The sequence below is a fragment of the Aotus nancymaae genome, unplaced genomic scaffold (genome assembly GCF_030222135.1).
Source record: "Aotus nancymaae isolate 86718 unplaced genomic scaffold, 86718_ANA_hifiasm-v0.15.2.pri h1tg000007l, whole genome shotgun sequence".
Taxonomy (NCBI): domain Eukaryota; kingdom Metazoa; phylum Chordata; class Mammalia; order Primates; family Aotidae; genus Aotus; species Aotus nancymaae.
The window spans coordinates 20,639,412-20,666,349 of NW_026988418.1; the positions used below are offsets into that span (position 1 = coordinate 20,639,412).

The following is a 26,938-nucleotide window of genomic DNA, read 5'->3' on the forward strand; positions in this document are numbered from 1 at the left end:
ATATCAGAAAAAAACAAGTGTATAAACCTAAAATAATTCCATTAGTGAGTGTTTTCTTTTTTTTTTTTTTCCCAGTGTTCTCACATCCTTTTAATCATTCATATCAATTTAATCAGGTAGACAAAATCTCAGGGTTCACCTGGGATCATTCACAAATCAGAATTACTCAGAGAAATTTTCACAGCAGTTGCAGCAGCACAAACTCTAACGCTGATTTTTACCAAATGTTAGTCATGAACAAACTCGAAAAAGGCATTTCATATAGAACATTACATTTCTCCCTGACACTACTGTATGATAAAAATTAAAAACGATGTAAACATGTTTTAAAGTCATAGTGGTCATTAATAAAAGCAACCAGCCACACTACAGTGAGGCATTGTTAGAATTTCGCTCTCAAGTTTACTTAGCTTAGTAAAGCACACTGTTCTTTGAGATTTCAGCTTTGGTTAGTCCTCTTTGGCTGACATGAACATTATGGAGTATTAACTGTGGTAGCAACACATAACCAAAAAGCATTCTTTATTAAATACATCTAGAAGATCTCAATGAGCTGAATAAATTGATATAATGTTCCTAGTGTCAGTCTCTCTGTACCGGGAAAACTCTAACCTCACAGTTGAGGTATTATCAGTTAATGCAAGGTACGTTGCAGGAGCCTGATTTCCACCCATGCAGATATCTTCAGACCTGGGAATTCTTGTAAATACCAAAATAAAATCTTGACCTGTTTTGCTAATGAGAATAAAAGGCATGACTGTAAAATGTACATCTTGATAGAAAAATATTACAAGGTTTTAATTTTCTAAATACCAAGGGTTAACATTTGATGATTACCCTTTGAAAATACAGTATTTTGGAACATTTTAAAAGTTTTCAAAATAAGTACAAAGCTTATTCACATTTTTACTAAATCCAACAACACTTTCACAAACGGCAAAATGACTTCCTCCTCAAAGCAGAGCAGGTCAGTTTTTAGTGGGCTCTGGTCACTGCTTAGCTAAAGTCTTTGTTGGGCAGAGTTCTGGGTCCACAGTCTCCTTCGATGTGCCCCTTGATACATGAGGCTTCAAAACATGCGTTCCTTGAAGAACCATTTCTGATTATCTGAGCTGGTACAGTCTCGTAAGAGTGGGACAAAACCGTCACTTGACTCCCTCCTCACAGCCTGGACACACTTCTGGGACTGTTCGTGAAATAAAGAACCATCCTCCTGCAAGATGAACTTCTGATTCTCTGGGGCGGTTTCTTTGCAGAGATGCATGGTAAGGATATCCATTCCAGCTTCCACAGCAATGCAGCCCTCTGGCTGGTGGGTGTTATAGCGTATTTCTTTCTGGGATGTGTACTCAAAAAATTGATTCTGGCCCATCCCATGACAGAGGTACAGAATGACCTGGTGTCCCACGATCTGGTTTTCATCGGGAGGGTTATAGTCAAAGCAGTAATCTTTTAGTCCTTTGTTCTGGAGCATCCCAAAGAAGCCAGGCCTGTCTTTAGGCACATGCAGTTCTGGATACACAGTCTCCAAGAACCACTTGAAGTCCTTACACTGGAGCTTGGCCCAGAGCTGCTTCCTCTCTGTCACGTCCCCAAAAGGTTCCAAGCGGGCACGGGGGTTGCGATGGTAGTAGAGCTCTTTAAATTCATCCATCCACACTTCAGCTGCACGGACACTGTGGGCCAGAGCCTTGTTGTGGGACTAGGGAGCTTGCTTGGGGAAAACATGGCCAACGTGGGAACACGGATGTGTTTCCAGAGTCCCACCACACTGCCAGATCCTAAAGGAGAATTCGAGGTTTTCTCCTCCCCAAACTTCCATTCCTGTATCGTAAGACCCCAGATATTCAAAATATTTCTTACTCACAGCAAACAGCCCACCAGCCATTGTTGGAGACCGCTGCAGCAGCGGCTCCAGCCACCCCTCGTGGCACTCACAGTGACAATCCAGGAAGGTCAGAACATCGCCCCTCGCCACAGATGCCCCCAGCAGCCGGGCTCGCACAAGGCCCTCTCTCTTGTTGGCACGGATCAGGCGCACTTTGGGCAGGCCCGAAAGCTCATTGGCCAAGTGCTCCTTCAGGCGCTCTGCTGGCCGCTGACGCCGCCGTCCACAGGCCCGCGGTTGCCGCCGTCGCTCGTTCGCGTTTCCGCTGGCCCCAGCCTGAGCCAGAAGACGCCTCCCCGACCCCGCTCCCTCTCCGCGGACGCCGCCGGCTCCCCAGCCGCCAGCCAACCCGCGCACTGCGCCCGACCGACTGCAACTGCAGCCCCCCCGCTACGCCGGCGCAGTGGAGCGGGACCAGTGAGTGTTTTCAATACTTGGGACCCCAGTTACATCCAACCTTCTAAAATTCTCACCTCTAATTTTACTAAAACACATCTATCAGTAGTTGGCAGAATCTAAAGCAGGAAGCTTTCCAAGGGGCTGGGCTGGAAGCCTGCCTGACTCCACCATTGACTACGTAGGGAAATTTAGGCCTTTAAGCTCTTTAACCAGCCTCAGCCTCAATTTCTTCATCTATAAAATGGGAATACCTTTTTACCTCACTGGGCTTACAGGAGACCTAAATGCACAAAGCTATATAAAATGCCACGGCTGCTTGCCTTGTGTTCAGCTCATACTCTTCCCCCCTCCCTTTCTCTCCTCATCCTTTTTCTCTACCCTGTCACACAGCTGTATGTCTATCTCCCCAGCAGGCCTTAAACTGTCCCAAACCTGAGTGGGAATGTGCCCTATACAACGTTGCATCCACACCGGCCCCCTGCACAGGGCCTGCCATGTTGTACTGGCTGGCAACAAATATTTAAATAAGGAAGCAAATCCACTCATTCATTGAACAAGTAGTTATTAAACACCGATTCTTTGATAGACCACTGTTCTAGATGCTCAGAAAGAAATAAAGATGATGTAATCCCAACTGCAAGGAACTCATATCGTTAGGGAGGCAAAAAGAGACAGTGATTACATGGTGTGCTAACAGTCGGTATGAGAGAAATCACAGGATTCTCAAAAATGCAGAGGACAGGCACTGTCTCAACCTGGAGATGCTACAGGGTAGGGTGAGTTAACAATGGGGGCGCAGATGGAAGACTTCTGAGAAGAGGAGATCCTTGAACAAAGTTCAGGAAGACTAGTACATGTTAGTCACCTTATGAAGAAAAACTGTGGATGATAGCATGAAATAGAGAGAAGACATAATCAATCCTAGGAACTCAGTTCATCATGGCTGGGTAGTAACAAGAGGCAAGTCTCAAGTCTGCAGAAGGAGACAGAGGCCAGACAGACTGCAGTGGGCCTGAATTCAGACCCTGGCAGCGAGGCGCTTGGAAAGGGTCCTGTAAACCCGGTGGTGTACAACTCAAGGAGGCCCCAAGAAAATCCACGGGGTGGGGAAATCAAACTCTACAATGCCTAAGATTATTTTTATCTATAAAAATGAATACAAGTTTGTTTATGCAGATTAATAGCAGCACATGTATGTAACCATATTCGAAAATTCATACCCTGGTGGAGACCTCAAAAATTATTCATTGATTCATTGACTACTCACAGGTGACAGGGGCCACCACAGTGGGATAACAGGAGAGCAATTATGTTCTTACAAAATGGTGCTTATCCAGGAATTGCCCAGGGACCGTCAGTCAAGCAAAAGACCGCTGCATGAAGGGAGTAAGTTTAAAAGCACATGCACTTCCATTTTGTTTTCCAAAGAGGTCCTAGATAAATGAATCTTCAAAACAAAGGTAAAAAGCATACCCAACTCCTTTGGAACATAGTCATTAAATCACAGGTTCTGTCAATCAAATCAGATCAACACACATTTCCTAAACACTGACTCTGTATAAGCAGACACTGTAAATGCTGGAGGTACAGAGGGAGATTAATCAAGGGCTGGCCACAGATACAGCCTCCCAGGGCTGAGTCTTACCTCAGATGCCCATCACACCTGCTCCCCAAAACACAGATTCTAAAGGGGCACCTCCATCGTTGGCCTTTTTAGCCAGATGTCATTCCTCATTTTAACCCTGCTCCACACCGGCCAGAGGAGGGGAGGCAGGCACACTGTGTTTATTTGCTCTTGGAGACTGAACGCCCTGTACTCATCCCTGTTTCCTCCACAGAGTGTTTGAGTAACGTGAACTACTGCTATTCCCTGGGGTCTTGCAGGGAGAAAAGACAAGTATTTAATGCTGGCCTCCCTGTGAAGGGGATTTTAAATAAACAAATGCCACATTTGGCAGCTTCACCTGCTGATTTACCTAAAATATATACTGCCATTATTTACTCTCCCTTCCACAAGCTGCATTTCATTATCTTCAGAGTTGACAATCAGAAAGAGAACAGAAGCAACACCCGTAAGTAGCAAGCCTAGCTAGTGCAACAGATGTCCACAAGCTGCTCCGCTTCAAGAGTGGACCTGGGCAGGGACTCATCCTGAAGCCGTCCACATCTCAGTGACTGTCTGGGTCCCAATGAGCATCAATTAGATTCCTCCTATAAGAGCCTTGCCCACTGGCCCCACTTAAGGTGCTGCTAATAGATGCCACCTTCTCCCTCTGGAAGGAAGGGAGAGACAGGTGGCAGGCTTTCTCTCATCACTGATAACCTGTTTTTTCTCGTCGCTCTCCTCAAACATCAAATTTTTACCACCTTCCTTTTGACAAAAAGGGCTATCATCTTCCTTTAGCTCGCTAATGATTTGCTAGTCCAATCTCAATTACTGTAAAATGGATACATGGATGGCTCAAATTTTCTCCACAAAAGGATCTGCGCTTGACGGGAAGCAACCCAATTTCCACAATTATCTCCCTGACAAAAAGCACACGCAAACAGCGATAACCGTGTTTTCCTGAAGCCATAAATGAGAATGGATGCTCTGACAAAGGATGTCTTCTTGTTGTTGTTTCCCGATTTGTGAATGTATTTATTGGAACCATCTCACAAAAACATAAAAATTCAATCACACTTGGAAAGTAAGGAGCAAATCAGCAACACGGAAAAGCCTCCTCACTGTTTCACCCTGCAAACCACTACAAACTCAAACTCCCCAGCCCAGGAAGCCTTCCCTGACTACGCACCTGCGCTCACTCCTTGCCCACCATATCTCTACGAGTACGAGCACAGTCGGCGGCTCCCGAGTGTCGCTGCACACTGGAATGACCTGAGGAGCTGATACCCATCCCTGGGATTCTTACTTAATTGGTTTCAGGTGCAACATGGGCACTGGGATTTTTTTTTTTTTAATTTTATGTTTTAGAGACAGAGTCTCACTCTGTTGCCCAGAATAGCGTGCAGTGGTACAATCACAGCTTACTGCAGCCTCCAACTCCTGGGTTTGAGGGATCCTCCCACCTCAGCCTCACAAATAGCTAGGATTACAGGTGCACAACAATGCACCTGGCTTGACACAAGTAGATTTAAAAGCTTCCCATGTCATTCTAAAATGCAGCCAAGTTTGGAAAACACAGGAATAAAGGTTAAGAGAACTTGGCATGACTCCTCTCACTACTTGGGTAGGGTTGGGCACGTTATTTAACTCCCCGCGCCTGAATGTGTTCACTGCAAAATGCGGTGACTATAAATACTTACTACATCTGACTATAGTATTAAATGATGTAATCCACATAAAGTATTTATCTCATAGTGGGAAGTGCTGGTGGAAAGCAGAAAAATGCCCCTCCACAAAGATGCTCAAGCCCTAATCACTGGAACCCAAAACTGGGGCTTCTGAACTCCTGAGATTTAGATGACATTCAAGGTTTTGAACAAATGAGACCAGAGAGATCCTGGGATGGGGGAATATATACTGCATGAAGGATGAATGTGGATCTTTAGGGTGGGAGGGCAGACAGTGGTAGACAGAATGGTGACCCCACAGATGCCTGCTCCCTAATTTCTGGAGCCTGTGAACATGTTGTCCATCACACGGCAAAGGAGTTGTACGTGTTGCTGCCCTGCTGCCTGCTCTGTCCTTCGCCCCAGACAAGTCCCAGCTGGTTGGGCCTGGGACAGTTCCCTCCCCAAGGACAATTTGCTGCCTGACCAGGAGTCACAACTCAGCCTGGATGAAAGAACCATATCCAAGTTGGATATATAAGACGACATGCATATTCTCTCTTTCAAGAATTTGAATTTGGTAATACAGACTCTGTCCACTGATAGAGAGACCAGAAGTACAGAAGCTAGAGCAAACAGGGAGAAGCCAGGAGGCAGCAAGGCCAAGGCTTAGCAGAAGTTGTGAGTTAGCAGAAGTGAGGACTGGCAGAAGCCACTAGGTAGAGGAAAAAAAACAGGTTAAGTAAGAAGGGGAAAGAGACATTTTCAGTACAAGTAGAAACTGAAGGTATCCAATGGCAAGGATCAAAGAAAATCCTGTGCAGCAGGAACAACATGATACCCAATCCCAAGAGAGACTCAGGATTCTACCTGTTAGAAAGTCATACCCAGTCGGCCGGGCACGGTGGCTCACACCTGTAATCCCAGCACTTTGGGAGGCCGAGGCGGGTGGATCACGAGGTCAAGAGATCGAGACCATCCTGGTCAACATGGTGAAACCCCGTCTCTACTAAAAATACAAAAAATTAGCTGGGCATGGTGGTGCGTGCCTGTAATCCCAGCTACTCAGGAGGCTGAGGCAGGATAATTGCCTGAATGCAGGAGGCGGAGGTTGCAGTGAGCCGAGATCGCGCCATTGCACTCCAGCCTGGGTAACAAGAGCAAAACTCCGTCTCAAAAAAAAAGAAAGTCATACCCAGTCTCCAGGAGGCCAGGCTCTACAGCTATTCCTAACTCCAGAAAAACTCCCCACTGTCTTACTGCTGTGCGTGGCCTTAAAATGCCATACTCCTCCTTATTGTGGGGGCCTGCCACAAACAGCCTGAAGCTCCTGCTCTGATGCACGTAACTGTGCCTGTCACCTGAACTCTTAAATATATCACTGGTTGTATTAGTCCATTCTTGTATTGCTATCAAGAAATACCTGAGGCTGGGTAATTTGTAAGAAAAGAGGTTTATCTGGCTTATGGTTCTGGGGAGGCTTCAGGGAGCTTTTACTCACAGCAGAAGGGAAGGTTAAGCAGGAACAGGCACTTCACATGGCGAAAGCAGGAGCAGGAGAGAAGGTGGGGGTGATGCCGCATCTTTTAAACAATCAAGTCTCCTGAGAACTCCCTCACTATTGTGAAGACAGTATTAAGGGGATGGTGCTAAACAATTTGCAAGAAATCCACCGTGGCCCATGATCCAGTCACCTTCCCAGGCCCGACCTCTAATACTAGAGATTACAATCCAACATGAGATTCGGACAGGGACACAGATCCAAACTATACCACTGTTATTTGGTGTCTGGCAAAGAAAAGCCATGAGCATCACTGTCTCACGGACTTGCCCTGGGATTTCAAACTGTGGCTCCACCAAGTCCCAGCTATGTGACCTTTGGCAAATCTCTTGAAGTCTTTGAGCCTCCCTCTGTACCTCTGGAAAGCTAGGAAATTGGTACCTCACCCATAAGGGTTGCTGAGTAGAATAAATAAGGTAATATATGCAAATTGCTTGGTACTAGAGAAGGTGTTCATTACATACTGTCTGCCTTCCCTTCCCTCTATTCCATTTGCATATACTTCTTTGGAATGAAAAGAAAGGTATTTCTGATATTTATTTGCTGTACCATATAACTGTTGATTATTTAATGCATACTTTTCAAAATGAATCAGGAAACAATTATTAATACCAAAAAATTATTTCTCCTATGATGTGAAATCTAATATGTTCACTTAGTCTGATCTTCAGGCTCTAGTTCAGCATATCTCCCCAAAATCACAACTCAGGTCAGCATCCTCGTGTAAAATACAAGCTAAGGGAAGACAATAGCTTGTTAGTCACAGACCCCAGAGTGCACCTTGGTTATTCAATACCACATTTCCTCATCTATTCAAACTCAGTTCACCTTTGGAGGTGCCAACAGGAAACTGAAGACAAATTCACATTATTTCTTATAAAGAGATGATTTACACATGAGTGGAATGGGTTGAAGGGAAACCCCAAATGACAGTGGAGAGTCCCAGGGAGGGAAGAGCGGAACTGTTACCTCTCCTAGGTCTGAAAGGATGAGAGGAGAAAGGGGCTACTAGACGAGGAGGGAACCTTGTAGAGACAGTTCCTTAAAAAGGAGTAGTAACCTTCATTCTAGGAAGCACCAAACCTAAGGCAAGCCAGCAGGGAGAAAGAAGCTGAAAGGGGGATCAAAAACACAGAGACTCCCCGCTCCTTAGCCTCCTGCTAGGACCCAGCACTGGCTAATCCCCGTAAGTGGCCAAAGGGTCACAAGGCCCACGATGAAAGAGGGATGGATGCAGTCCACATGGGTCAGCTTCCCAGAGCATGAGAATAGGGCAGTGAGAGCCCCTGGAGGGGCAAGCAGAAGATAGCCAAAGGCCCAGGTGAAGCCCTCCTGCTCCAGGAGGAATTTCCTATCTCAGCTTATATTCTTCAAAATTCCCAAGGAACCACATGCCTCTATGTTTACTGTAACAGAGCATAAAACAGAAGGGAGAAATGAAGAAATGAAAACAACTACATTCATGAGAACCTACTAGGCTTTATGTTCTGTGCTAAGCAGTGTACATTCCTCATGCTAGTACATCTTTACAATCTGAGAAGGTAAGTTTTGATTACTCCCATTTTGTAGTAGTGGAAACAGAGGCACAGATGTCATGAGGTATCAAGTCCCAAGTCCCATTCCTATGGTGAATCCAGATCTAGAACCCAAGTGTATTTGATTCAAAATATCACAATGTTTCCACAAAACCATACTGCCTTCGTAAATGGTCATTTCTTATCTATCTATATCGTGTCCCTTGAGGAGCCTGAAGACCATCTGAGGGCACAGATGGTCTTCTATTTCTCTTGCATCTTCCTTTGCCCTTGTGCTAATAAGATGCAAGAAAGCTCTACATATATATTAGCTGATAAATAAAATCACAAAATCTTTGAAATCTCCACATTCCTATTTTTTTTTTCTTAGTTTAAATGTGGCACATATATACCATGGAATACTGTGCATCCATAAAAAAGGATGAGTTCATGTCCTTTGCAGGGACATTGATAAAGCTGGAAACCATCATTCTCAGCAAACTAACACAGGAACAGAAAACCAAACACCACATGTTCTCACTCATGAGTGCGAGTTGAACAATGAGAACAGATACAGGGAGGAGAACATCACACACCAGGGCCTGTCCAGGAGTGGGAAGCTAGGGGAGGGATAGCATTAAGAGAAATACCTACTGGAGATTACAGGTTGATGGGTGCAGCAAACCACCATGGCACATGAATACCTATGTAACAAACCTGCACATTCTGTACATGTATCTCAGAACTTAAAGTATTAAAAAAAAAACAAAAAAAACTCTGCTCCCTGAATGCTTGAGAAAACTGATTTGAATAATAATAAAACTAAAAGGAAAAAAAAAAGCCTGTTTTGCCAAACAGTCAGAAACTTCTTTTCTTTCTTAGAACAGACTTTTTTTTTTTTTTTCAGACATCTTATACTGGGATTCACAACTCATCACACCCACAAGAAGTGCCCCTAGGCTCCTTGTCTGTTCAAGCAAGCACTTGGTAAATTCAGAAAACAGTTTAGATTAATTTCTGCTTGCCAAGTACAAGGCTTCTGGGTAGCCTTCTCTTATGCAAAATTTTAAAAGAAATATTAAATATACTTAAAGAAATTTTAAAAGAAATATTAAATTTTTAATATTTTAAAAAGAAAAATTTTAAAAGAAAAATTAAAATTTTAAAAGAAATATTAAATATACTTAAGCATATCCAACAATATTTTTAAAAATGAACTCTTTGGATAAAGTTTTACTAATAATAAAAACAATAAAATAATAATGCAACCATGGCAGCTCTGTATATTTGATATTATGTGTGCGCAATCTTACCTGGTGAGAATTTGTATTTTAATTTATTTATTATGCTCCAAGTTCTGGAGTACATGTGCAGATCGTGCAGGTCCGTTACATAGGTATACACATGCCATGGTGGTTTGCTGCATCCATTGCTCCGTCATTTACATTAGGTATTTTTCCTAAAGCTATCCCTCCCCAACCTCCCCACCCCCTGCTATTCCTTCCTTAGCCCCCCACTCCACCTGGTGAGAATTTCTAAAAGCCCCCAAGTGCCTTTCTGACATTTTATCATTAACTGCTTTTACCTTCTCTGCAGGGTAGCAAAGGTGAGCTGGTGTAGGCTTCAAGTGCAGGTTGAGGCTTGAGGCCCAAACAACTTGCTTTCTCCACTCCACACTCACCTCCCATTTAACAGGAAGACAGCAGACCTTGTCAGAACATAGCAACAGTGAAAGGAAAGAGTCTCACAGTTTCCTCCAGTCTCCCTCTGTCTGTGCACTCATTTGACATTTCCTTTCTAACGACTGTCTTGGTTTGCCAAATACCTTCTCTTTTGTACTCTCATTTCTTCTTCATGGTGCTGTCCCCATTTTACGATGGTTGGAGATGATATAAGCCACAGATTTTCCAGCTAAATGGGACAGGACTCCATGCCTTTTGAGTCCAAGATCTTTTATGTACCTTGTAAACACCACTGACTCCTGGCTCTATATTAGGCTTCCTTAATTAGATTATCAGCCCTAGTACAGGTACTCCCATCCTGAATGACAGTGAAAGAGCAGGACCTGTTGTTAGTGAGTTGTCCACAATCTTCCTCACTCCTCCCCAGCTGGTGAGACCACACCTCCTTCCTCATCTGTTGAATCTAGAACACACCTCCCAGACAACACCTCCTTCTCCATCTGCTGAGTGTAGGCCACACCCTCTTTTCTGTTGTGTTGAATCTAGGCCACACCCTTTCCTGTCAGTTGAATCTAGACCACACCCCCTTTCCTGTCTGATGAATCTAGGCCACACCCTCCTTCCCTTTCTGCTGAATCTAGGCCACACCCTCTTTTCCTGTCTGTTGAATCCAGACCACATCCCCTTCCCTATCTGTTGAATACAGACCACACCCCCTTTCCTGTCTGTTGGATCTAGGTCACACTCCCTTTTCTGTTTGTTAAATACAAGTCATACTTTCCTGAATGTTGAATCTAGGCCACACCCCCTTCTCTAATAATAACCCCCTTCTCAATTGTCTCTAGACCATACCTCCTAGACCACCTTCTTTCCCTAGATATCGAATCTGGACCACACCTCCCAGACCAAGCCACCTTCCCCATCTGCTGAATCTAGACTACATCTCCTTTCCAATCTGCTGAATCTCTGCACCTTTGCCCAGACACCTGATGAGAGCTGTGGGGTCGCTAACCTGAATAATAATCCTTTTTCCTCCCTCTGGAGGAACTTCAACCTTTGCTCATTAAAATTTACCATCTAGTCCGGGAGCGGTGGCTCACACCTGTAATCCCAGCAATTTGGGAAGCCAAGGTGGGTGGATCATGAGGTCAGGAGTTCAAGACCAGCCTGACCAACATGGTGAAATCCTGTCTCTACTAAAAATACAAAAATTAGCCAGGTGTGGTGGCATGTGCCTGTAATCCAGCTATTCAGGAGGCTGAGGCAAGAGAATTGCTTGAACTTGGGAGGTGGAGGTTGCAGTTAGCTGAGATCACACTACTGCACTCCAGCCTGGGCAACAGAGTAAGACTCCATCTCAAAAAAAAAAAAAAAAAATTACAGTCTAACTTAGAAGTATTCTTTAGAGATAAAAAGACCAAAATAAAGATAATAGAATACTAAATGGCTTCCAAGAGCCAAACTAGTAGGTCAGGGTTAATCCAGATTTTTAATTGGGTTATCCCTAAAAAATGAACCAGCCTTAATTAGATGCCCATCAGCTTTCAGTTTCCAGAAAGCAGCTAGCTAGTCCTGCAAATAGTCATTCTCTTGACATCTGTGATTCTCTAGGTATTACCAGTTAATGTCCATGCAAGGAGGAATGGATATATGATCAGAAGCAGCATGAAAAGATCTCCTCCTCTCAGGAATTCCAGGGGGAAACAACCACAGAAAATCACAGGGTTGAAAAAAAATGGTATATCAAATACTCCTTTGAAAAATTTTATGAAAGCTGTGAACACTTTCCCAAAGCTCAAGTCAAGAACTTACGATGTAAAGTGGGGATTTAAAAAAAAAAAAAAATCAAAAGGGAAACCAAAACCCAATAGGTTTTAAAAGCACAATTTAAAAATCATCAGTATTATATCCACTGACTTTTCATCTTCTAACTTTTATCCAACCATTCTGGTGGCATATTGCCACAAAATCACAGTAAAATAAGAAATGGCTTCTAATAACAGTAAGACTGTATGGCTAAAAAGTACTTTCCCATCTAAGTGTCCAAATGAAATTCTCTCAATACGCTCAGAAAAACACTAAATAAGAATCTCAGTGGTCATTTTAAAGATTGAGAAACTGAGTCTCTGGAAAGGAAACTGACTTACCCAGGGCTCTAGTACTAGTAAGTGGCTGTTACCAAGCTAAGATACAAGTCTTTATGCTTCCAGTCTAGGGTTTAAAAGATGAAAAGAAACTTGGGTATCAGCTGGACCTGTAGCCTAGAGCAAGCTTGTCCAACCAGCAGCCTGTGGGTTGCAGGTAGCCAAGGGCAGCTTTGAATGAGGCCAACACAAATTTTTAAACTTTCTTAAAATATTACGAGCTTTTTTGATTTTTTTTTTAGCTCATCAGCTTTCGTTAGTGTTAGTGTATTTTACGTGTGGCCCCAGGATATACTTCTTTTTCCAACGTGGCTCAGGGAAGCTAAAAGATCAGACACCTTCGGCCTAGAGTCTTCACTTTGCATATGAAGAATAGTATCTTAGAAAGATGAAATGCTTTGCCTAAAGTCACCTAATGAGTAAGTTACACAGATCAATTAGCTAGGTCACCTGATCTTTAGTCTACTTCTGACACCACTGTGGTCCACTGAGCCCATCATTCATAACATCAATCATAGAGAAAACTTCCATATGATTTGTATTATTAGGCAATTTCTAACTTCATTAACTTTTATAGGACTTCTACTCCAGAGTAAGTTATTTTTTAAACATTTCAAAAAGCATAAAAGAGTCTTTTAAAAGAATTAAAGGATAAGACTTCTGCCCACACTTTAGAGGGAGCCCTTTGTACAGAACATAATTTGCCAAAACTCAGGTAACACAATTTAACCAAAACTCAATGTTTTCTGGAATTCTAGAAAACATTTTCCTAGAAATTCAGGCACAGATGAGAAAGAACTCAGACAGAAGAAATAACTCAGCAGCCGAAAATAAACAAACCTCAACAACCTAGGCGAATTAATTTCTAATAAAGAGCTGTACTCAGAGATAAAAAATATATGAAGTTAAATACTACATTACCCATGTTGATCATGCTGCAGAGAAAAGCTCCAGAACAGACAGCCCTCCTGGCCCTTGTGGGAACTCAAAGCCACTCCACAAAGAAGGAAGGACAAAGTACACAGCTGAGATCACAATTAGTGACTTTCAGTGATCTCCAGAGAAGGGGTTTGTCAAGGAGCAATCACATGGGGAGATGTAGTTAAGTGTTCTGCCGCAAACATCATCAGGGCAACAGGCATTCATGCGCAGACCCCTGCCTCTCCAAACACATTTATTTACTCTTTCAATCAATGCATAGTGTAATTTACAGACTGTGGGCTGTTTTCCATACATTGTTCAGTTCTGAGGACACAGCTTATGTTTAGTGAAGGTTGGTGAACAATAAATCAATCGAGTCTATCAAGTATATGGTATGTCAGATGTTGGTAAATGTTATGAAGAAAAATAAGGATGAGAGGGCTGTAAGAAGTGCTGGAGAGGAGTAAGTCTTTTTAATAAGTAGTTAGCAAAGTCCACATTGAGATGATGTTGGAGCAAAACTTCTAAGGGGTGAAGGAGCATGCCATGCAGAGATGTGGGGGAAGAGCATTTGAGGCAGAGGGAACAGCAAGCCTCAAAAACTGAGGCAGAAACAAGCCAAGCACTTTCATCAAAGAACAGTGGAGATGCTAGTGTGGGACACAGAGGAGAAGGAAAAAGAAGTAAAGGATGAGATCAACCAAGTGAATGCCAGAGCCAGGCCCTGGAGACGAAAAGCATGGCAAGGTCCTTGCTGCTAAGTGCCTCACAGTCTGGCAGTAAGTAAGCAGTTGTGCCCAGAAGGCTAGGGTTTTCACCAGTCACTCCCTGTGCAAGCCTGGGAAAGGAAAACCTTTGTGAAGCTCCTTTTCCTCATTTGCAAAAAAAAAAAAAAGAATAATAATCTCATTTCATCTATTCCACTAACCCTGCTCCCATCACTGTAGTGAGATGACTTCAAAATGCTATTGTCATCTCTCTGCAGAAAAACCACATAGGTTTAATAGTTTCATTTCCATGTCAAAGATAAGAAACTTAGACACAGAGAGTTAAAGTTCTTGCTCAAGAAAATACAAATAGAGAGATGGGCATGGTGGTTTACACCTGTAATCCCGTCTACTTGGGGGACTGAGGTTGGGAGGTATGTGAGCCTGGGAATTGGAGGCTGCACTGAGCGATGACAGTGCCACTGTACTACAGCCTAGATGACAGAGCAAGAGCCCATCTCTAAAAAAATAGATAGATGATAGACAGCCAGACTGACAGACAAGCAGAACTCAGATTTGAAAATGTTGTGACTCCAAAAGCCCACTGCTCCAATTTGCTCATGTGATGGCCCCAAGAAGACGACAACTGTGTCACCTGGCGTGAGAAGGGCAACATGGCCTCATAATGGCTGTCACTGTTCTAATGACATAGTGGGCTAAGTGGGACAATGGAACGAAGTGCACCCTCTCATCATGACTGCTGAGCAGTCCCACACATGGAGACAAAGCTTAATCTGAGGGTGACAAGATTAAACCTGCCCTGCTTCTCTAGGCGTCTCCACAGACTTGATAAGTTTGGATTCCTGAAGCCTGAGCACGCTGGGAAACTGAGGCAGCTGTCTGAATCATCAAATTCCCAAGCTTAGAAAGTCAAGCTTTGTGACAATGAAAAAAAATCAGACATCAAACTCTCTGTAGCTGACTTATAATGATAGAAGTTGTTCTTCTCCACTACCCTGCCAACCACTGCGTGCACACACACGTGCACACACACACACACAAACACACACACACACACACACAGCTTCCTGCCTGCAACCTGTCTGAAGGGGAGGAAAGAAATTCACTTACGTTGGTGAGTCTGTGTTTATGTCCCTGGACCTTGCTCCCAATAAATGAAGATTGAGTTTAACTCACAAGAAAAAGTTAACTAACTTTTCTGGATGCTCTATCAACTAGAATGTCCAACACCCTTTATTTCCTAGACAGTCTAAATCCAGGCAAAGGTCATCAGTGGACACCTTAACTCAAGCCAATATAACTTGATATTAACTCTGTTTGTGCTACTGTCCATGTGAATGCATCTTTCTTGCCAATGTGACTATAATACAATGGCAATAAACGTGATGATGGTGATGGTAAAAATAATGAAGGCTTCAAGGTTAATCCCTGGCACTAAACTTTATGGTTTCTTAACCTCCCTGGCCTAAATTTCTCATCTCTGAAATGTTACTATTAATATTTATCTTGCAATATTAGTATTGTGGTGAGGAAGGGGGAAGAATCTAAAATCCTTGAGTCCACAGTTTTTCCTTTGTAACTGACTGTTGTTATTCTCTGTCAAAAGAAAGGTGAATAAGATTTACATATTTTTATTCCATCCATAATCTCATGTGATCCCCACAACACGACCCCAGCCCTTAACTTGGGGTCTCTCCCTTAGTGGTCACTCAAAAAATAAAATCCAGACCTAGATAAGAGTTTAGCAATAACCTAATTCTTTCATTTTACCACTGTGGAAGCTGAGGTTCAAAGCAGAGATACATAATTTTATCTAAGCAGATGCCATCTACAATAATTTAGAAACCTCTTCGTGATGATAAACTCAACCAAAGGTAGTAAGTATCGCATCACAAGTGAAATGACATAGGGAACATCACCAGGGTCCAGGCTAATGCATGCAGGATCTAATTTAGTTGTTGTGATACCCGGAATCACACAAAGGCTTTATTAAAACTCCATTTACTGGAGGAAAGTGTCTTGTGCCTTGAATGTAAAATGGCCCCTATTCACGCTGACCTATCAGTGTGCAGGGAAATGAAGGCCAAACTTCCCAAAGGTTCTCATTTGCAGCAGTGGCTGGTGAGCAGCAGTGGAGTGTGTAAACTCCAGCACTATTGCTTTCCACCTGTTTCTCCACTTGCTCATTATCTCAGAGTTCCAGGGGGCTGGTTCCACACTCAGCCTAATGGAACAGGGAGGGGCGCTTCTGCTGGACTGAACTGTCCACTTTAACAAGGTCAGGGCAGCGCTTGCTCTCATGAAGCCCTGGGTGGGCCTGCACACTTGCTCAGGAATGCTGGGATGAGGCTCTCTGAAAATAAGGTTTTGTGCATTTCTGTCTGTCGTTATCCAGGAGCAGATGGGGTGCTAAAATTAAGGATGCAGTGCCCCAGTTTTTAGGCACTCACTGTTTCTGTGGAAATGATGCTGAAGCTGAAAGCTAGAGTATGGGGCAAAGCCAATTGAAAATGAGGCCTCAAGGTATGGCAGGAAAATAGCACAGGTTTGGGTCTGTGTGGGTCCTGCTTTGCCCATCTCTCCTGCACGGCTCTGAATGAGCTGCAACTTCCCTGAACCCTAGCCTGGTCCCCCCAATTTGACAGTCAGGGGGCCTAGGCACTGCTTCTTTCGTAGCCTCCTTTCTTTACAAAATGTGATTTAAAAAAATTATATTCCATTACTGTGTTGGTATGACAACAAGCATAATCTTTGATCCTAAAAGTCCATTTCCTTTTTCTTATTTTAAAAGAAGTGAAAACCTATTTGTGGCACCTCAAAAATATGGTGGGGGCCAGAAGCACTGTGCCTGCTATGAGGAAGGGGTAAGTTGGCCCCAATCTGGCCACAGTTTCCTTAATAGAAAAGTGGATTGATGGCACTGACCACTCAACATGTTGTTAGGATGAGTGGTTTAATACAAAGTGACCTCCCACCATGCCTGTTCTAGCAGATACTCAGTCAGTAGTTCTTAACATTATGTTTATTATTCAGAAAATGTAATTTAGTCATTTCTATAGACAATGTTTATGCCCCCGCTCCCTGCACACGCGCGCGCACACACACACACACAAATTCATCCATTGAAACTTAATCTCCACTGTGATGGTATTTGGAGGTGAAGCCTTTGGAAGATGATGAGAGTCATGCTCTTACAGGAAAGGCTCCAGAGAAGTCCCTCACCCCTTCCACCGTGTGAAGTTAGAGTGAGAAGTTGCCATCTATGAACCAGGAAGTGGATTCTCACAGACACTGAATCTGAAGGAACTTTGATCTTGAACTTTCTAGCCTCCAGGACTGTAAGAAGTAAATTTCTGTTATTTATAAACCACCCAATCTATGGTATTCTGTTATAGCAGTTCAAAAGCACCAAGACAGCCATTCTTCAAAGAAAACAGGATTCTGCACCTTTTGGCAGGGGGAGGCATGAGTTTGTTCCCTATGCAATTTACTCACTCAGCTTCTCAAAATACCCCAATAGCTACGAAAATATGATTGTTCTCAATAGATGAACATACTGAATACTGACAACAGACTTAAAAAGAAACATTTTCCCACTAGAGGGAAACTTTATCAAAATTGTCCTTGTTATTAGTTTTTGAAAAACATCAAAATATCAGAACACTTAGAAAAATCAATGTTCCAGGCTCTATCAGCTGAAGCTGTAGCTGTGGCAAAGAGTTTGGGAAGAGCACTTGACTTGGAGTCTCACTTGTGATCTGCATACCTGGTTCAACTACCATCAGAGGCTAGGCAGGTCCTTCACACTCCAAGCCCCAGTTCTCTTTTCTGCAGCATAGAATGCCAATCCTTACTTACATTAGGGACGTTATGAGTCTCAGGATCTAAAGAATGTTCACTAAGCAATTTACCAAGGTTTCCCACAGAACATTCTATTCCTTAAGGATGCTCTTTAAAAATAAGCAAGGGATAAGCCAGGCCTGGTGGGGCACACCTGTGGTCCCAACTACTTGAGAAGTTGAGGAAGAAGAATCATTTGAGCTCAGGAGTCCCAGGCCAGCCTGGGCAACATAGCAAGACATTGTCTCAAAAAACAAAACAAAACAAAAAAACCAAGCAAGGGGTGAACAGATGGAAAAAAAGGACAGATGAACAGGTAGACAGATGGGAAGAAGGGAAGGAGGCAGGAAGGAAAAGAGAGGATGGATCCATGGTTAAATAGTTCTCCAAACAATAATATGATAGTCCCTGATCCCTTTAGTCATTAATAAAAGTTAATATATGAATAACTTTGAAAATCCCTTTGTCAAGTACACTTACTTTGCATTTATGACCAGGAATTCTATAATTTGTTTAACTAAGTTTTCTCCTGGCATAACTACACATATCCTATTGATCTGAGAAATGCCCACCACACCACTTCCTTTTGTCCTTTCTGCTGCAGGGTCTTTGCAGTGTGTTCCCTCTCTTGGCTCCTTCTTGTCTTATAGGTCTCCACTCAAATGTCACTTATTTAAAGTGGGTTTCCAGGGTCACTCAAACTAAAATTGTCGCCTTGTGTCCTCATACCAATTACTGTATCATTTCAAAGTATTTATTATACAGTATTTATTCCATGTAAATTCTATTAATAATGTGTTTGCTCACTGTCTAGCTTAACCCTATGAGAGCACCAGTTTACCTGAGTTGTTTATCCCTATAGCCACTGCAATAAATATAGCATCATCAGAGGCACACCTCAGAAATATCTGCTGGATGGACAGGTAGGTGGATAGTTAGGTGGGTATGTGGGTGGGTGAATAGATGCACAATAGATGGTGGAAAGCTTACCTACTATATGATCTTTAAGAAACACCTTAAACCTTCTGGGCCTTGGTTTTCCTATATATTTATGCTATAAAGCTCCTCCCACCATAGTTACTGTAAGTATAGGAATAGCAGCTATAAAGACCCCATTTATTAAATATCTAAAATACAGCAAGGAACTTTTTCTGGTGTAACTTTATTCACTTTTAAAACAAGTTTATGACAGACTTATTACTATCCCAATTTAAAGATCAGAAAACTGTAGGCAAAAGCTTAAATCCCCTTTCAGTAAGTGAGGGAGCCTATCGTCTAGTCCCAAACCAGTGCTGTTGCTACATTATGAATCTGTAAGGCAGAGGAAATAGTGGCTCTATTGCAAAAGAAATATGACTTAAAACAGGAGAGAGAAAACAGGTGAGGCATTTTGCACATAACCCAACTTACTGTGTATTAGTCTATGCCTAGAAAATGGGAAGCATTTCCTAACTCAGTGGATTTTTAAAGAGTCAAATCTTAGATCTATACAAATGTCTTTTATTTTGTAATAAAAGCTTGTGTACTTTATTTGCAGCACTTGTTCTAAATTATCTCTACAGTGACAGCCAGGCATCATCCACCTTCCCCCTCATATGAAGAGTTTATTTTCTCTTGGAGAGCAATTACCGGACAAATGCCAGGCTACAGAAGGTGTTTCTCCAGCAGCAGCATCTGTCTCCTTGGCAGGCTCCTCAGGCAATTTTATTGGCATTGCTAAAATGGCCAGGGGGTCAGTCACAGCTCAGCTGCCCACAAGCTCTCAGGTGGACTACTAGCCTCTGTTCGGATGTCTCGAAAGAAAAAAACAAACAGCTTGGATCCACCTCAAAAGCTGAAGATTGGCCAAAGTAAAGTTGTTCAGTGAGAACCATTTGGTCCAATCTAGTTTCTGCTGGGAGCCAAAGAATTCCCATGATCCTCTTTGCTAAACAAACCAACAGCGACAGCAACCTACATAAGGGCGTAGACCCTCAGATTCTGAGGTAACAGGCAAATATGTGCTGTGGTAGCCACCTTAAAATGGTCCCCAGTGATCCCTATCTAGTAATATTCATGCCTTTGGTAGTCTCCTCCCTCAGTGTGGGCTGGACTTAGTGACTTATTTCTAATAAATGGAATATAGCAAAAGAAATGGGATGTCACTTGATAAATTAGGTTATAGAAAGACCCTGACTTTCGTCTTGTTCTTGATCTCTTGCCCTCTCATTAGCTTGCTCTGATGGAAGCCAGCTGTCATATTTGTGAGCCACCCTATTGGGAGGCCACGTGACAGGGGACTGAGGGAAGCCTCCAGCAAACAGCCTAAGAAGAACTGAGACCCCTAATCCACCAGCCTGAGAGGAACTGAGGTCCACCAATGGCCCCTTGAGCTTAGAAACAGATCCATCCCGAGTGAGCCTCGCAATGATGGCAGCAGCTCTGGGCAGTGCCTTGATTGCAGTCTTGTGAGAGGTCCTGAGCAAGGGAACTCAGCTCAGCTGACCCATCAAAGCCATGGGATTACAAATGTTTGTTCTTTTAAGCTGCTACATGTTGGAGTAATTTGTTATGCAGCAAATTACTGTTAACTGTTCTTAAAACAGAAATTTTTTTTAGTCATGTAAATAGAATGACTTCTTTCAAGTATGCCCAAAGATTACCTCCATGGGCCTATCCTAATTATCCTATTGAAAATCAAAATGCACTTCAACCCCACCCCATACCACCTTTATGCTGTACCATCTTTTTATATTTGCTGAATCTTTAAGCATTATCTTTGAACACTACGTTACTCAGGGTGGTCTTTGAACCAGCAGCATCCACCTCACATGGGAGCTTGTTAGCAATGAAGTCTCAGGTACCATTCTAGATCTCTTGAGTCAAAATCTGCATGTTAGGAAGATCCCCAGGTGATTTACAAGTACATCAACTTTGAGAAACACTAATCTAATATAAAATTTTATTTATTTTTTTGCCTGTCTCCCACCCTCCCTCACCCTAAATGAGAAGTGAGATATGGAAATCATTGTTCATACTAAGTGCCACTATTTGAAAGTGCCCAATCTGCTTTTGTGAAGAGCAACACAGGAATGAGAGACATAGATGGTGTATGCTTTCGTAAATTTTACAGTCAATGCCATTTGTATCTAAGTTCATTCGAATTGGGTTTCTATCTCCTGCAGTCAGGAGTATTTCCAAATGGCTGGCAAGGTCAGAGCCATCTAACAAATTATGCACAGCATCTCTTTGTTTCCAGCAAGAGGCTGACTGAAATCTCCCAGCTGCAACTCAAAAAAAAAAAAAAAAAAAACTTAGAGAAGACTTTGATTGGTCCAAAAAGAGTGATTAGCATACTCCCAAATCAGTGGATTGCATCTAAGGGGGTGGAATTGAATGGTAGCTCCAAACAACCAGACGATTCAGGTTTGGTATAGAAGATCCTCCAGAAAAAGAAAATTGGTTGTTTTTTTCCTGAAGAAATTAAGTAAACAAAATGTCAATATTCATTAAATTTTACAACTTTATGCCCTTTAGATGCTGTCCCATCACCTGAAATACTCTAGTAAATAGAATACCTGACACCTCCACAATCTTGATTTACCTCCATAAGCCAGACAACTTCCTACTCAGCCTTCAAGAATCAGATCAAAAGTTACCTCCTCTGTATGGCACTCGCTAGTTCCCTGCTGCCTTGTAAAGAAGGTACCTGCTTCCCCTTTGCCTCCCAAGGGAGGTAAAAAAAAAATCTTCACTGATCTCATTGGATTCTTCCACCCTCTATTAGAGAAAATAAGTATAGGGCACTTCGACTAAAAATAATAAATGCAGTATTAAACTTTCAACCTTTTGTTTACCAGTTAATCTGCCAAAAAAAAAAAAAAAAAAAAAGAATTGTCATTGAATTCTTCAGCCTCTGGATTGAGGATAGCAGAGATGGGTAAAGACATGGGCTTGTTACATTGTGTTTTCACATTCTACATGTTTACTTTGAAAGGACTGCACCATCACAGTTCTATGGATTTCCTGCCTGCTCTTTACAGTAGCACACTTTGCCAAGATCATGTATAAAAATATGGTCTTCCATCAACAACAGACACACAGCCCCCATGTCCACCTGTTTTGCTTTTGTTCCCCATTTCCTAAACTGTGCCCTCTAACCATTGAGGGTGAAAGGCCTCCTTGTCATTAGCACTGGAGATCTCCACCTGTCTTTCCATCTAGGAAACTCTCAGGGGTCTTGGCAGATCTTATTGAATCACCTTGTCTTTTTAGAAGTGTTGCACGGCCCCAGGGCTGCTGATAATTACTAGACCTGTTACTACTGTGTGTGCTGCTCCCCTTGTCTGGGAACACCTTGCTTGGAGATTGGAGCAGGGTGGGGGGTAGTCACTGAAATGGGAACCTTCTTCCTGGCAGAGCTCATGGTCCAGCTCCCAAAAGGATGCATCAGTACTGGCAGCTGAAGATTGGGGGAGGGCAGATTTGGGTCAGAGTCAGCAGCTGCAAACATGAACAAATGGCTACCTCTTCCGTGGAAGTTTTTCTACACATGTATTTGGAATCCAGACACTTCCTCTGCATGAGTCACCAAGGAAGGATGCCTGTTCAGGGTAATGCATCTTGAAGGTCCTTGAAGCCCTCCCTAATTCCCTTGGTCCTTCTCTGGATGTCTGTTTCTTAAGACAAAATACTGCCCCGCCCATTCAGGTATTTTGTGGGACCACTCTTAAGGCAATGGGCTCTCACATTATCATTAGTGCACTGAGATATAGGAGGCTTTTTCCCTTACACTGTCTTTTCTTGCCCACTATCCTCAGAGATGCTGAAAAAAGCCAGATACTTGCTTTCTTGGACTCCCTTCTGTCTGGAAGTGGCAATATGATCCAGTTCTGGCAAAATAAGAATAAACAGAGGGTAGCTGGGTGTTTTGCTTTGTGGGAGCTCCTTCTGGGAAAAAAAAAGTAACCTCTGACCAAAGAAAGGAAACAAGTAGGCTACCCCGGCTTCTTTCTGTTTTCAGTGAAGTTTTATAAAGATGTGATACTTGGACCTATAGCAGCTATCTTGGGACCATGAAGCAATTAATTTAAGGATGGCACAGGGCTGAAGGAACTTGAGCCCCTGACAATACCTTTGAACTATTGCACTGATCTTGGGACCACTCCCTCTGAGTTTCTGTTTTACCAGATAACAAAATGGCTTTATTCCTGAAGTCACTGTGACAGGGTTTTGCTCTGTATTCCCACCCAAATCTCATCTTAAACTGTGTCAAGGGAGGGACCTTGTGGGAGGGGACTGTATTGTGGGGGCGGATTCCTCCTTGCTGTTCTACTGATAGTGAGTGAATTCTCATGAGATCTGGTTGTTTGGTAAGTGTCTGGCACTTCCCACTTCTCTCTCTCTCCTACTGCCTTTTAAAGAAGGTGCCTGCTTCCCCTTTGCCTTATGCTGTGATTGTAAGGTTCTTGAGGCCTCCCCAGCCATGCAGAACTGTGAGTCAATTAAACTTCTTTCCTTCATAAATTACCCAGTCACAGGTATTCTTAATAGCAGTGCAAAAACTGACTAATACACACTGGCAGCCAGATTTTTCATTTATGCTCACTAACAGTCTCAGGTACATCTACAAGATTATTATGTACACTAAGACTTTTTGAATTTTGTAAGGTTACAGAGATTTAATGAAAAAATAGATCTTCTCCATATAAACATGCATTCTCCCAAGTCTCACCTACTATTTCAGGAGAATCAAAGAATCCCTATAAACCCATCCATGTACATACTACAATGCATGAATCTCTTGCTCAGAGAGAAACATGTCTATAGATCATGTTCACACATTATGGGATTATGTAATCAACACCAATACTTACAATAAGGACCCCAAGGCACAACAAGTTTCTTTGTTATAAAATATTACATACATCATCATTATCATTTATTGAATGCTTCCTATGTTGAAGATCTCTAGGGATTATTCTAAGTACACTATACATATAATCTCATTTAATCACAAAACCCTATGTGGTAGGTATTGCTACTATCTCCACTTTATACCAAAGAAACCAAGGCTTACCGAGACTAAGTAAATTGCCCCGGGTCACAGGGCTAGTAAATGATGAGGCAAAATTTAAATCCAGGCAGTCTGACTACACGGTCCTTCTTTTAACTTCTACTTTTTGCTCAATTATGTATAGTATACTATGTATTACAGTCAGGAAGGAGATTAATACAGCTTAAAAAGTGCAACCAAATGCATTAATTTTACAGATGATGAAACTGAGGCATACAAAGGTAATGTGTTAAAGGGCACACAGCTAAGGAGTAGCAATGTCCAGGTATCAACTCAGGCAGAGGCTCTACCTTTAGCCAGCATATTATACTGACTTATATTTTAGCACTTGACTTTGTAAAGTCTCAATCTATTAAATAGAATCCAAAAAAAATGTATAGAAGCATTCACACGTTACTGAGATTAAAAACCCATCATCCAATATGCACTAAAATCACTTCTTCCTTGTCAGAAAGCAGGACTCACAGCTATTCCCATGGTTTTTTGAGTTTCTAACACCACACAAGAAGGAGTCAGCCCACCATGGCCCCTTCTCCCTGCAGATACTTTGGGAATCTTACCAACTCAATGGCATCAACTCTCACCTCTTGGCAGAGGATGTTCAAGTCTAAATCTGCCACCCTGACCACTCTCTCGACCCCCAAGCCTTTGCATCCAGCTCTCTATCAGACTTTATACATGGATGTGTAAAAGTCACTTCCAATTCAGTGTCTGAATACACTTGAAATCACAAAATCTTAAGAGATGGAAGGGATCTTAAAAAGCAGGTGTTAAGTTAAAATATTATGGGTTTTGAGTCATGAAACTCAGGGTTCAAATCCTAGCCATGAATCCATTTCTTCTATAAAATGGGAGTAATAACTCTCACTTTCATTATGGCTATAAAAGGACAAAAGATGATAATGAATACTCAAATGCCTACGCCGTACCTGGCACTTCAAAGGCACTCAGTATATGGCAGTCACATTTACTACTATCATTATCACCAACAAAATTTTGCTCATCCACCAAATGCATGAATATTTCCACAATACCTATGACAGATGGCTATCCAGTCCTGCTAGAACATTTCCAAAGATAGAGAGTATGCTCGCTCTCACCATCTCCCCAGGCAGCCAGTTCTATTATTGGATGGCTCTCACTGGCACAAAGTCTTTCCGATGTTGAGCCAAAATCTGCCTCCGTGAATCCCACTGGCCCTAGCTATGTCCTGTGGAGCAGCACAGCACAATTCTGCTCTCTTTTCACAAAACAGTCAGCCCTTCTGAAAAAAAAGCAGTCATGTACTAGCCACATCCTCTCTTCTCCAAGCATTCATCTGAATATAACTCCCTCCCATGACATGATATCTACATTACCCACAATGCTCACTAAATCCTCAGTGTGATACCCAGAGGAGATGCGGATTCCAGTACCCAGTACAAACAAACATTGCACTTCCATTAATGCATGAAAAAAATCATATCGTGATTTTCTTAGCTGCCCAATAAATATCACTGGTGCATTATCTAGGGCTCACAGTGAATCAAACCTGTAAGCCTCCCTCTTCCTATTAAAAGAGATCGAGCTAAGTCTTCCCCATGTCATCTCATTCCATTCCCATAAAATCTGGGTACCAAGAACCTGACTTACCCTGCAGACTTTGACTCTGGCCAACCAAGGACCTCCTGAACCATTTTTCTGCCATTTATATGGCTCAATTCTTCATTCAAGCTGTCGATTGTATTTTTCAACAAGTTTGCTCCAGTGTCATTGCTAAAATCATCATTAAAGGCCTCCACCCAAGTTACTTTCCATTCACTTTTATGAAACAATTATGCAGTGAGAGATACTCTATTAAATCTCAGCATACACAAATACTGAAATGCTTAAGAGAGTACATATAAAAAGATGACAGTACAACACAGTAAGTGTGATGACGGAACAGCACTTAGAGAATGCTAACCTGGAGGAGGCTCACCACTGTGAATGCACTGTTGCACCACTTGGAAAGCTTTTAATTGGCTACATTCCAACCAATTAAATCAGAACCTCAGCGTGTGGGGCCCAAGTATCAGTCCTCTATAAAGACTCTCAGGTTTTTTTTAATGCTAGATCAGCTCAAGGGTTCTGGAATGTTAATACAGATATGAATGACCTGTGATCTGTTAGAGTTTAGCTTCTGATTCTATAGGTCTCAGGAGAGGTCTGAGATTTTGCATTTCTAACCCCTCACCAGGTGATGCTAAGCCTGCTGGTCCACAGACAACAGGTTGAGTAGGCAAAATGAATAAGGCACCTAGGTTTATTCCTATTTCCTTCCATCTCGTAATCCCACAACTTACCCAGGAAGTGAAGACTCCACCAGCAAGCTCAACATTCCTCACTTTCACTAATGAAATAGTGAAAATCAGCACTAAACCAAGAGATGCTTTGGGCTAGCAAAGTACTAGAAAATACTTCTTCCAGTAAAGCTCATTCTTCCTTTCTCCACTTTCTTCCTGTGGTTACTATGGGGCAACTGGAATAACCCTAGACTAAGAACAGTTCCTAAAGAAGCCCCCCACTAAGAGACTGGGATGGGAGCATTAACCCTGCTCTCACTAGGAAGGGTGTTTCTAATTCGTGGGCTTAATGTCCCCTATGACAGAAAGCTACAAGAAGGACTGTCTGGTTGGCTCAAGCTTCGCTTATAACTCAGGCACAATCTCCTCTTAAAAACTTGCCTTACAATTGCTCATAAGGAAGGCTGTGGGCTACTTTCCTACCAACTCAAAATATTCCCCATCAGAGAAAGTTGCTTATACATACCCCATTTTCTTGATGCCTTTACTTATTTTGTAGCTTTCTCCTATGAAGCCATCCAAATGTTCTCTCAGGAAGGACTCAGAATGTTATTTCACCTAGTGAAATAACATTAGGTGGCATGGATATACCACCTAATTCTCCCCAAA

General features: G+C 42.5%; 1 protein-coding gene and 1 pseudogene across 7 annotated transcripts in view; both read right to left on the minus strand.

Moving 5' to 3' along the window:
- The window catches only part of DAB1 (DAB adaptor protein 1), a 1,258,287-nt gene that overhangs the window by 306,671 nt on the left and 924,678 nt on the right, over positions 1-26,938 (minus strand). The gene's annotated exons all lie outside the window — the stretch shown is intronic.
- On the minus strand, positions 986-1,911 carry LOC105710329 (polypeptide N-acetylgalactosaminyltransferase 12-like; annotated as a pseudogene).